Here is an 11,419-nt window from a genome sequence, read left to right as displayed (position 1 = left end):
CTCATCCTTGAAAATGACAAGTGGTAAAAAGAGAAAGTAGGTCAATCAAAGCCAACTTGCAATGATTATTGCAAGGTTAAAATTTAGAGAGGGTGGAGGAATGGCTTCTTGATCAAAAGCAGTTACTCTTCTTTCAGAGGACCAGAATTTGATTCTGGGCACCCACATCAGGTAGCTCAGAACTGCTGCTCACTCCAGCTCCCAGGGATCTGGTGCCCTATTCTGATCCCTATGGAAGTAGACACATGTGAGTACATGCATACATACAGACACACGTGCGGAAATAAAAGCAAATCTAATTTTTAAAAGATTGAATTTGGGTAAGGAAGATGAGTCTGAAGCTAGACTAGACTGCTGGAAATGGCTTCTGAAGCAGTCCTAGATAACATTACAGGGCACAGGGCTCTTGCTGTAGGGAATAATGTGATGGCTGAAAAGCGACTTTTGGTTTAAAGAGCTGGACTTTTGAGAGTGCCATGCCGACATCTGACAATTGAATGCAGTAACAGAATTTATATCACTACTTTCTACTTCCTTCTTCACTTTTCCTTGTCAAAATTTCAATATAGGTTATAACTTAATGTCTGCATAAGTAAAAATGGGTATCTTCAAATTGTGTGTTCTTAGACTTAGGATTAGTAGTCTTAAGAAACTTTTTGTTTGGGGACATGGCTCGGTGGAAGAGCACTTGTCTATTATACACGTGGGTCTGCTTTTGATTTACAGGACTGCAAAAAAACAGACAAATAACTTTCCATCTCAAAAACACTGTTATTTTATGAGTATGATTCATAAAATGTACCCTGTAATATGCTGGTATATCCATAAAGAATTAATGACTGTCTTCTTGAACGTAATTTTTTTAGAGACCAATGTGTATTTTAACCCTACATCTTATTCAATATGGGACTAACATCTAAACGCTATGCTGTAAATTAAATATATTATACACTGAAACAAAAACATAAGCTCGAAACCAGGACACATGTCATACGAAATATTGAATATCCTTTTCCATACATTCCTACCCTTAAACAGCATTCTCTCTGTCGGGAGCTGATCCCATGAAAATTATTAAAGATACATTTTTCTAATGAAGTAATTTAGGGAGAACAATGGAACTACTGGAAAAAGTTAAATCAAAGTAGAAAGAAAGTTAGATATATGGATCAGTGTTATATAAAGGTCAGAAAATGGCTCCTGAATGAGTGTTTAGCTGGGATTTGAAAATGATTATGGAATTTCCAAAGCAGTATGGGAAGAAAGTTCTAGGGAAAGAAACAGATTGATGCATGTGGAACCAGCTGAGAATTGTCTAAATATTCCCATCACAGTCACTGAAGATTCTAATACTCATTAGAACACTTTTAGGTAGAAACTTCCAATAGAATTTATTTTTTCCTCATTTACATTAAATTACCATTAAAGTAAGTGGAGATTCTGGTGAAAACTTCTGTCTTCTTTCAAATGAAAGTTGTAGCCAATTGGTATTTTAACTGTGCCTATTTATGAGATTTTTTTAATGACATAATTCTTTATTGATTCTTTGGGAATTTCACATCATGAACCCGAATCCCTCTCACCTCCCCATCTCTCCACATCCTCCCTCACCATCGCAGCATCTGTTCTCCAAAACGAAAGTCCCCCAAATTACTTATAAACGAACAAACAAAATATACCTCACTCCTTAAATTGTTTCAACGCTTCTTTATTCGTCCTCTTGGCATTGGGAGATGCCATGTGCCACGTATTATATACATCCTTTTATCCAATCAGCTACACCCACAAATGTTCATCACAGGTCTGATTCAAGGTCTCCGGCACACCATCATCCCTGGACCCTCACTGAAACTTCCCTGAGAACTTGTAGCTATCGTTCTGCAGGACCAGTCCCTTCACACGTTCCAGCAGGTCACAGATGGGGCAGATGTTATGGTGCACCACCCAGGATGTGGGTCTGGGTGGTAGCTGAACTGGTCAGTCTGGGTCACTGGGACTGCTCCTCAGGCAAGATATTTAGGCAGCTCTCCTAGGTCCATACCATTGGGACAGGCTCTCCCTGCTTATGTTGAGAGGTGGAGCCATCTCTTTGGAGTGTGGGAGGGGGCAACTCTCCCACAATGGGGGAGCCCAGTTCTCATGCTGCAGTGTCAAGTGAAGGGAGGGGGGCAAGTATCCCAGGACCAGCAAGGAATGAGGCCTCCTTAGCATGGCCCTTGGATTTCAGCACACATGGTTCTTATGACCTCTCGTGGTAATAGGCACCATGGACATCAGCACAGACCCCAGCTGAAGCAGGACCATGGACACAGACATGGCCTTAGGCAGCAGCTTGTGACCTGGATGTCACCATGACCCTGGATGGCAGCACAGGTCACCCAAATAAGTTTGGCCCCAGTAGCAGGATGACCCTTGGACACCAACATGGTCTTGGGTAACTGACCTGATACAGGGGATCTACATGGCCCTCAGTGATGACAGGAGCCATGGACATCACTGCAGACCTTGGATGTAGTAGGGCCATAGACCCGGACTTGACCTTCAACAGAAACCCTGTCCTGGATGACACCATGGCTATGGGTGACTGCAGAGGCCACTTAGATCAGTGTGGCACCAACTTGGCAAAGCCCTTGGACCAGAGAGGTCATAGGTTGTGTCCTAAACCCCAGATATCTGTGTGGTCTTTGGTGGCAACATGGGCTTCAGACATCAACACAGACCCTGGCTCTGGTAGATGCAGGGACTATGGAATTATTTTTCCTGAGTAAATTTCTAAAGATGACTAGATAAAGCAATGAAGAGAACTGGTGGACATTTCCACAGTTAACAGAATTGTTACACAGTTGTAATAAAACCTTTCCAAGATTATCCATCCCAAACCAATGAGTTTTTAAAGAACTTCTGCTAGATTTTAAAACTTTCTGTGTGTGTATGTCTGTGTATACACACACACACACACACACACACACACACACACACACATGGGTGTGCCTGTTAAACACATTTTTATTGGTAATGAATAATATATTGGGAAAGAATTTAACCTCATTTGGAACCAAACTGCCTGGTCTAAAGTATGCTTCATTTGCTGTGGGCAGGTTGGTTAATCTCCCTGGGTATCAGTTTCCGTTTAAGTAAAAAGCAGATTAAAATAAATCGTGCTCAGTAGGATGTTGATGAGAATAAAATGATTGCTGAGCCAGTGCCTACCACCTACCAGCAGAGTGGTATTCACTAGTTGTTGGTTTTTTTTTTTTTTTTTTTTTTTTTTTTNTTTTTTTTTTTTTTTTTTTTTTTTTTTGCTAGATAGTATGTAAAACCAACTACTGATGTAAATGTCTGTAACTAACCGCGTCCCCAAATCTGGTAAGTGTGTTTATAAAGCCTAAACATTAGTTTTCCATTATCTTCCTTTTTTTTTCCTGGAGTTACTAAAACCACAGATGTTGACTGCAAAGCCTATTCTAAACATTTTCAGGATTCTAACTGATTCCAATATTACACACTTCTGCACTTGACTTTCAGTTTTCTGAAAGTTTCCCTTTGCCCTCTTTTTAATTTTGTCAGATTTGTGAAGTGAGTGAAACTGGCAGAAATTAATCCTTACTCCATTATTGCATCTGCAAGCTATTGGCCTTAAATGTTTCCCTTTACCTGTCTTGGTGGCTTTACTGAACCATCTCACCTAGGGATCTTCTGAGTTTATATTGTGAGCCATTTATTCTACTCTTTAAATTACTGCAAAGATTACTGGGTTAAGTATTTCTAAAGACATGAAACTATATAGTTTAAAATTTGAATCATTTTATATGCAGACGAAAAACTAGAACCTCCAAAGAATTGTGACTGCTCTTTTATGTCCACCAAATATCTTCTAAGTAGCGCCGCTTTCAGATAAACTAACGCCTCTGTGGTTTTGCCAATCTCTGTTTTAATTGCCTCATCTCTTTCTAGTAAAGCATTCATAGGCAGCAATCAGCAGAAACCATTTCCTGCTTTGAGTGTCTTATCTCTTCCTGATCTGGCACCATTAAAACAAGAGGTGGCACAAACAACACTACCAATGGGAGATGAGATTTTAACTTAAGCAAAGATTGATTTAGGAATTTCATGACAAATAATTAAATTTACTTGTTAAAGAGATCAGTCAGCAGAAGAAGCAAAAGAGAGACAAGAAAGACTTAAAGGGGAGTGACTTCTACCCAAGGGCAGCACATACTTTTTTTCTTAAATCTTCATGGAGTATAATCAAGGATAGATAATATGGTAATATTTAAATTGAGTAACATTAAAATCATATCTAGTCTCCTTTTCATTTACAGTGGCATATAATCAATAACAGAAGAGAAAAATGATCACAAAATTTTAATCACACAACGCATTACCAAATAGCCAATGAATCATTGAATCCATGAGTTGTTTTTAATCTAGAGACGAAGATGAAACATATATAAGCAGCACAAGATACCTGGTAACAGATGTTCTATCTGAATATGAAAGGCAATACCTTAAATAAACAGAAGAGACCAATCCCAGAGTTAGAAGAAAAAAAAGAGAGAAATAACTAAGAGCAGAAGTAAATGGAGAGAGTAGAAATAATAAAAAGATAGCTTCTTTGAGAAGGGGAAAAGGTTGAAAAGCCTTTATCTAGGTGAATTAAAAAAAAAGGATGGGGACAAATAAAACCAGAGAAAAAAGAACACATAAAAATTGATAAAATAATTGCAAATGGATCTGGTGAGAAGACTTAATAGTTAAGAACACTGGCTGTTGCTTCAGAGATCCCTTGTTAGATTCTGAGCACCCATAGGACAGCTAATAACTGTGATCCAGCTTTAGCCAATTCCGGATTCTGGTTTCCTTTGCCATGCACACACATGATTCACAGATATGTATGCAGGCAAAACCATACCAAATTCAATAAAAATAATTATAAGTGATTACTGTGAAGAATGAAACATCATCAAATTAGGTAATCTAGAAAAAAAGATAATTCACAAATGCCTAAGAGTAAATTGAAATCCATAAAAAACAGAAAATCTAAGCAAACTGATCATAAATAAGATCAAATCATCACTCATAAATTTCCCATTGGGGAACAAAAATAAATAATAAACAAACAAAGGTCTAATGATTTCAATGGAAAATTCCAGCAAGCTAATATTTAGAGAGTAGTTGCCAATGCTCAAATTAATTTAAACATCAAAAAGAAATAAACATTTCCAAATTCCTTTGCAGCCCCTTAATACCAATATCAGAGAGGCCACTACCAAAAATTAATCATAGACCAATATTCCTAATAAAACACAGATGTAAATATCCCCAACAAAATATTAGGAAACTAAATATAACAAGACATAAATGACCATACATCTTAAGTAAAATCTATCTCTGCTTTATGAAAATGGTTTAACATAAGCAAAAGGTGAGTCACTATATCAACAGGAAGACGTAATAGAAGAAGCAAGCTAACTCCTTGCAGTTCTGCTTCTTCCTCCAAATCACTGGCTGCATTGGTCCACGAGGGTGGTGGGGACAGAAGCAGGGAACAGGGTTGAGGATGGCTCTGGGTACAGAGACGGCCCTCCAGGAGACAAACTTTTTGAATCCACCTAAACTTTATTACATAGCATAAGGGATGTATGTGGCTGTAGGTTCCAATTACAGAGCTCCTAGCACAAATCATCTTAGCAGAAATCTGTGTCAAGGGTCAAGCTAAAAAATGAATCAGGCATCTGACTTAGAGACAGCTTTCAAATAAGGTGAGTCCTCCAGACCCAGATCTTCAGATCTGCCCATTCTTCAGATAAGGGCAGGTCGAGGCAGGAAGTACTGCTGAAGGGAGGGAGCCCCACCTTGCTGAGCTATTGAGAAAAAGTTGCCAGGCCAGGTCTCAGGATACTGTGACCACTATAAGTCAGTAAAAAACCTCTAGCAACTCTTGAAAGTTGTCCTCTGATGTACATATGTGTTCTGTGACTTGAGGGATACCCAATCATCACATGTATGCCATACATACACACACACACACTCTCTCTCTCCCTCCCCCCTCTCTCTCAAAAATACACATATACAATAATATAAAATAAAAATTCAAAAATGGACCATGGTTCTGAAGTGATTGACAGCTTTATGAAGGATATTTCACATCATTACACACAAAGTAAATATAAATAAAAATGCCAATAAGACATCACCTTATACCCATTAGGATGATCATTATAAAAAGAAAAATATAAGCTGGGCAGGGGTGGTTTGTGCCTTTAATCCTATCACTTCACTCGGGATGTAGAGGCAGCAGGTTTCTGTGAATTTGAGGCCAGCCTGGTCTACAGAGCGAGTTCCAGAGGTCACACAGAGACATCTAGTTTCTAAAAACAACCAATAAATAAATAAACAAAAAGCAAATTGTAATAACAACTCCTGTTTGGAGTATAGAGAATAATGAACCTTTGTATACTGTTGCTTGGAATGCAAACTTATATAGTCAGTATAGAAAAAAAAACTGTTTTACTATAATTTGAGGTGCCTTAAAACAATAAAAACTGATAATTTATTCAAATAAAATAAAATCTCTATTTTGGTAATACCTATTACTTTGGTACCTAAGGCAGGAGAATTGCTGCAAGTTGGAGGTCAATACAAGCAACATAGTCACATCTTGACCTACTGAACTACAAGGTGAGATCTTGTCACGAACAAAAAATTCTCCATCTTGAAGGGACCTCTTCATTACCAAGTTCATTGTATCACTAGTCACAGTAATCAATACATGAATATAACCCAATTGTCTCGATGGACAGATGGACCAGAAGAAAACACTGGATGCTTATCTAATGGAGAAGTAGCTTTAAAAGAAGTATTTTTAAAATCCCAACTGTTTTATGTGGTAATGACGATCTGGGCGGGCAGAAGTCTAAGTGAATATTGTTGAATCCAGATGCAGAATGAGACAAACTAAAGAAAATCTCATTTATATGTCTCACCTTCAAAAGTTGAACTTATAAAAATGGAATGTAAAGGGGCAGTAATCGGGGGTGGAGGGCAGGAAAATGAGATGTTGCTCACAAACTAGAAGTTAAGAGAGGAAAGATTCTGAAGACCTCTTTACAGCCTGATGGCTATAAATAATTATATGTTCTTGAAATTTGCTAAGATGAAGCATCGGTTACTTTTCAACTCTAACGAAATGCCTGACAAGAGCAACTTCAGGAAGTCAGGGTTTAATTCAGCGTGTAGTTGAAAAGGACATAGTTTACCAATGTGGCAAGTTAGGAAAGAAGGAGCAGGAGGAAGCCAGACACAGCGCACCTGCAATCAGAAAGCAGAGATAAAGACACGCTGGTGCCCAGCTTGGTTTCTCCTTTTCATTCTGTCTGACACTTTCATCCATGAGGCGGTGCTATCTATTTTTCAGCGCGGAACTTCCCGTCTCGCTAAATCTTCCTGGAAATGCCCTGACAGTCAGACCCACAAGTTTATGCCCTGCATAATTCTAAGTAATTATCAAGATAAAACACCATAGAGCCTAATTTCACATATTTTCATCACTCATACACAAAAGGCAGCTGTGTAAATTGATCAGGAAATCCATTATGCCTCACTAAATCTGAAACAAAAGCCACACAACAAATAGTCCTGTAAGATTGAAGAATGCCCAATGTACTATAGGAATTCAAATGAAGACCATTTGATTTTGACTGTGGGTGCCTAAGGTTTTTTGTTTTGCTTTGCTTTGTTTTGTTTTTCCAGAGCAGATGACCTTTGCAGAGCTTTAAATTAAGACCTGGGAAGAAGAAATTGTTAGAACTAGGTAGGCAGAAAAATACTTGTTTGTGTAGAAAGAAGAAAATGGAATATTGGTAAATAACTGCATTGCTCATGAGTTAAAACAGAAATAGGTCCAATATCCTGTCAGACAGTGTAATTTGGGTTCCAAGAAAAGGAAGATGATAGGATGAAGACTAAAGACTCACTCGTTAGCTGTCTATCAATCCATGGACAGGACAGCACTGAACATAAGGCATCGCCAGAGCTGTGGACCCTTCTCACCTGCTTGCCCTTCTGCCAGTGTGTTGTGTTCTTTCTTTCCGCTCCAGAGACTTCAGGCAATGTTCCCCTTCAGAATTCTGGGTGATGTACAACAACTTAGGCAACACATAGAACCAGAGAGAAATTATGGTTTTCTATGTTGATTTAATTTTCTGTGCTACATGGCAGCTTTACATGATCATGGTTACCTCTCTCCAGGTTGAACACATGAATCCACCAAAGTCTTGCTTGCTATGTATCCGTCGTCTTTTTGGTTTGCCCCAAATGATAAATATTAAAGAAGATGAAGTGGGAAAAAAAAAGAACAAGATGGGAGCTGCAAGGCTGGACCTCAGCTAGTTTGGGCTGCATTGCAAACGCCAGCTAAAAGATGTGGCTATTTCTCATCAAAACATAACACTAACATAATTCTAGGAGGGCAGGAGATACTTCAAAGCAACAAAGAGTTTTCTGTCTAAATTATTTAAACATAGACAAGAAAGTAGCTTTTGCATGCCCTTTATCCTCCCACTGGGGACGTAAAATGTGTTTCACTTGCAATTTAGATTTTCATCAGTTTTGCAATTATATTAAACTGAATTTTTTCCATCATTTGAAATATATTTTTCAACAGGTAGTGAATAGCACATGGTGTTAAAATATTATACATATACATGTGTGTGTGTATTGAGTTTTCGCTTTTCTGAATCCCTATTGTTCATTTCACTGACTCCTTGACTAAACGCCTCTGTTTGCATTCCGCTTCACACAAAGGCATGTTTTAGGGACCTACCTCTCACAAAGAAGTATTGATGGGCCAGGAATCAGACTTTGGACAAATGAACATTTCATGATAACACAGCCTAATTGTTAAAGCCCTTCTGACTGAAAAGAATGAAAATTTCATTACTCATCACTGTAGCTCAGTTCCAAGCCCCCCTCCTTGTCTTTACAATGCACAGAAAGAGCCAGAAGGAACAGTAGCTTTAAGTTCAGCACAGAACTTTTGGTTCTTCCTTCTGCTCTATATGCACCTGCGGATGTTTTAGTAAGAACTGGGCCATTACTGTGGTTATAATCTTAAGTACAACTTTAAGTATTGTAGTGGTTTAACAGTTTTAGATACGTGCATGCAGCTCAAATTACAAGCAGCTTGGAGTTTCAGTTGTTGAAAGTTTTGGACCTTAGGTTTCTTCTGTGAAAATTTTAGATATTTTTATCTTACACAAATGTAAAGGAATATAGTTTGCACTGATGACCATTATTGCCACAGCAGTTTTTTGTTTTATTGTCTTTTTCATATATAACAAAGATATATATTGATTTCTTTATTAAAGGAAAAAAAAAACAGAGGGGGACGTTCACAGGGGAATTTCATAGGGTTCATCTGAAGACAAAAATCTACCAGACAACTAAGAATTGCTAGGAAAGAGAATAAGGATGAGATTTGTAACTGGTTATTTAATTCCAAGTGGTCAGCCCTGAAATTATATCTACAAGCAACCCTGAATGGATCCAGCAGGCTATATTCCTGTATTTGTGTGTGTGTGTGTGTGTGTGCAACAATAGCAATAAAAAAGTGGCCATGGATTTGAGTTTGGAAGTGAGTTTGGTAATATATGAAAGGGGTTATAGAGAAGAAAGTGAAGGAAGGAAATGATGTAATTGTATTTTAAATTTTAAAAGAAATTGTATTTTAAAAACCAAAAGAAGAAAGATACAGGGTGTGATTATACAGGATGAAAAGTCTTTATGTTAATTGGCTAAACTTGTTGAATATATTATGCAACCAAACAAACAGCACAAACTCTTGGTATCAGATTAGTAAAATGGTGAAGGAAGAATAGACAAGGCCTAGGAACACATGACATCCTGCAGCTTCACTTTTAGGCAGGTATGCTAATGGATCCTAGAAGTGTATGGGAGACAGCAAATAACTCCCCAGTCCAAACTGGCTCTTATTCTCATTTAATAGGCTGGCACTCAAGATAATCTTTGAAGTTTTCTCATATTGTTACAAGAAGCTTTAGCTGTTACCTGTGATTCTAGATAATCTGTCTCACTCTTCTGCTCAAATCCATTTAACTCAGCATCTTGTTCTGGAAAACGTGCAGGTCCTCAAGCAATCAGTTCTAAATTGTCTCTGTTCTGCATCCCCGATTCCCTTTCAAATTCAGCCTCCTCCACCACCTTGGTCCTCAGACTGTTCCTCAAACACAACAAGTTTGCCACTGTCTCAGAATCTTTGCAACTACGAGCCCCTCTGCTAGGAATGCTCTGCTCCAGAATTCTGAAAGTTCACTCCCCTTCTTTTTTGGTCACTGAATTTAAATGACCTGAAAAGCAGTTGACAAAGCTGCAGTCATGAGCATATCTGGACCTTTTGGTATGGCTCCCATGCAAAAATAGTGTTTGTGGCTTTAATTGAAAAAAGAAAATTCCAAGAGAGAATCACATTCTGGGACACAGGAAACTCAAATTTCACTATTCATAAACACAATTTTATTGGGACACATCTGTATGCATTTGCCTTGATTTTATTCTAACATTAAGATATATTTTAGATTGGTGAGGTAAACCAGACCCAGAAAGACAAATACAGTATGTACTCACTAGTAAGTAGCTTTTAGACATAAAGCATAAAATAAACAGCCTCAGTCCACATCCTAGAGAACATTGATAACAAAGAGGACCCTAAGAGAAACATACAGGAGAAAAAGACAGATCTCCTGAGTAAATTGGGAGCATCAGAGTCATGGCACAGGTAGAAAGGGAGACAAGAGGAAAGAATAGGAGCAGAGAAAAATGTATAGTGCAATAAAAGTATTAAAAACAAAGAAAAAGAAGAGATTTTTCCCAGGTCCTGAGATATGGCCTGAGTTCCCTTCAGGGACCTCCATTCAGCCTTAGTGTGGGAAATCCTTCTGCACATGTGTTGCTTTTATTGGTTAATAAAGAAGCTGCTTTCGTGTGATTATTTTGAGTCTGGGCAGCTGGGAAGAGCAAGCCTCCGCCAACACAGCCTACTGCCCAGTGGCACTTTAAGATTTCCTATATGACATATTACTGTTTGATTCCTGAATCAAATGAAGTAAGCCAAATAGTAAATACTAAGAAAACTAAATTAGCAATACAGCATCTTTGATTTTGATCAACTTACTCTATTTTTTCCATGCTTCTTGAACAAGAAGTGAAAACTTATTAACTGAAACTAAACTATCCCCAGTAACATAAATTGTTGTTAGCTTTTAAAATGGTTAAAAAAAAAAGATGTACCTTAGATTGCATAGTTCATGAGCAATAGAAATCTATTTCTCATAGTTGTGGAGGTTGAGCAGACTCCATGTCTGAAGGTGTGTGACTCATAGATGATGTATTGTTACTCTAA

The sequence above is a fragment of the Alexandromys fortis genome, unplaced genomic scaffold (genome assembly GCF_014885135.2).
Source record: "Alexandromys fortis isolate MF-2015 unplaced genomic scaffold, M_Fortis_MF-2015_v1.1 scaffold_19, whole genome shotgun sequence".
NCBI classification, from domain to species: domain Eukaryota; kingdom Metazoa; phylum Chordata; class Mammalia; order Rodentia; family Cricetidae; genus Alexandromys; species Alexandromys fortis.
This window is presented reverse-complemented; position numbering follows the sequence as displayed.